General features: G+C 43.4%; 1 long non-coding RNA gene across 2 annotated transcripts in view; it reads right to left on the reverse strand.

Moving 5' to 3' along the window:
• LOC109304992 overlaps positions 1–2263 on the reverse strand; it is a 52492-nt gene that overhangs the window by 8353 nt on the left and 41876 nt on the right. The window lies entirely within an intron of this gene.

Raw genomic sequence — 2263 nt, forward strand, 5'->3', positions numbered from 1 at the left:
TGACCTCGCCAATGCAGGCCCCGTGCCTCCGTCCCCACCCCCTCACCAGAAGAAGAGAGGAAGACACCACCTGCGCCCCGTCTCCTTCAGCCTGCCCCCCAGAGTCTTGAAGTCCCTCATAATGCGGTCAGGGTTGCCTCTTGCCGCGTCGTTCGTACCCACATGGACAACAACCAAGGGGTACCGGTCTGCAGGCCGGATGTAGGCCGGGATCCTCTCCGTGATGTCCCTGATCAGGGATGGGTTGGCTGTTTGGCTCTGCTTGGGAGTCTTCAGCAGTCTGGGGAGCCTACAGAGCATGCTGGGAGGTGTGCAAGACTCCCCTCTACCTTCTGTGTTCATACCATGCAGGCAGGCTCTGATCCCTCGCCCACCCCTACAAGGGTTAATGAGTGCTCTGATTCCTTCCAACCTAAACAGGGATGCTTAGAGTAAAGCTCAAAAGTTAGAGTGCTTCTGCCGTGGGCTTCTTGAATGCCTGTACTTAGTCTCTGTGACTAACTTTGAGGTGCACACCTGAATGGATATAATTTAGTGTGAAAATTCAGTTATCTCATCTAGATTAGTTTGTCTGCTACTATCATTACCAAGGGCACATTCATTTCCCCAGATAATGCAAGCTAAAGAATCCATCTAGTTATTGAAAATAATGGACCAGGAAAAATATGTACACTGTTGCTATATGTCCTGAAACCTAAATTGCCTAGAGCAACTCTGATTTCAAGCTTGTGACTCATCTATACTCAAGCCATAGAAATTCCAGAGGGCAAATTGTTAAATAATGCATTAGTGGTATAATTTCATTGTATATATCATTAGTAAAATGCTTCAGGAAGCAGGGGAAAAAAAACCCAGTCCTTTTTTCCTTGCAACATTTCCTTTTTTTTAATTGTCACATCCAAGGGGTTAATTTACAAATAATAGGAAGGCAAATATCCAACTAAGTATGATGTTGTGCTTTCTCTCTATTTAAAGTATGTGCCTCTATATATTACAGATGATATACAGAGAAAATGTCTGAGAAGTGTTTACTTGACCCATGGGAGTGATCATACTTGACCATGAGGGATCATTGCTGCTGACGACAGAAAGACAAAAGGAAGATCTGTCTTGCCACAAAATATTTCAGATGTCTTCCACCTAATAAATTTAAATTATCTTTTTGGTTTAAGGTTATTAAAGCCTTTTTTATTAGCTCTAGTACAGTATAATATTTCAGTTGGCAACCTGGTTATGCAAATAATAATCTTTTATCTACAGTTATCCATCTGTAATTAACAGTGTCAGTCACCTTATCTTGTAAACAGTCTGTTTTTTGTAAACAAATAGGGGAATTGGTGCAAATGTGTCTATGTATGGTAGTGAGCCAATATATCAGTTTTGCTGCAATTTAAAGCCTGCAATTTCATGCTTAGCACTTGGCATTGTAACCATGGTTATCTTCAGTTAGATACAGGATCCAGAGGCATCAAGTGGACAGGTTTTTTTTCTCCCTCATGCTTCTCATAGACAACTGGAACACAGAAAGGGGGTGGAACTGAATGATTATGGGTAAATAAAATGTATGCATTTATCTTTATTTTTCATGTCTCAGTTTTTGGATTTTTTTGGGATGGCAGCAAGCCAGAGGAAGTGTGACTCATAAGTATGAACACAGTCCTGGAAGGGAGGGTACCCTCAATTCCTGCCCCTGCTGCTACCCCCACTTGTGTCTTTTTTTACATGTTATAGTCATTGGGTAAACAGTCATGGTGACCAGAAGCCAGAGTCCCCTCCCTCCTAGAGCAGAGTCCAGGTGCTTGCTCACATCCAGGCTCCATCTATTTTTCCATCGAGGTGACCCATGGGCCAGCTTCAACAGGAGAGGTGGAGTTTGTTCTTGGTAATGCCTAACTCATGAGTCAGTTAGGATACTTTTCTGGGAAGTGAAGGATCAAACCCCTCTGGGGTCCTAGAACCTGGATTTCCTACTCTACAGATAAGTGCCCTAACCACTAGGCTAAGTAAAGGTGTGGAAGGGTTTTAGTCAACCTCCTCTGTCATCAAAGAAATACTAGTTATGGCTTCTCTGTGACATGTCCAGGATCAAACAGAGTGTAAGTGCAGAAGAACTTAAGGAATGAGATACTGGGGAATGCTAAAGGAAGACTATATATGCAGGGCTTATCCAGACTGATCTGTCTCCTGGCCTTCTACCCTTACCCTTTATGAAGAAACAGCCCAGTTGACAAGGATGTGTGTGTGTCGGGGGGGGGGAGAGGGG

This window comes from Gavialis gangeticus, unplaced genomic scaffold (genome assembly GCF_001723915.1).
Source record: "Gavialis gangeticus isolate Ggan-Ray unplaced genomic scaffold, GavGan_comp1, whole genome shotgun sequence".
Classification (NCBI taxonomy): domain Eukaryota; kingdom Metazoa; phylum Chordata; order Crocodylia; family Gavialidae; genus Gavialis; species Gavialis gangeticus.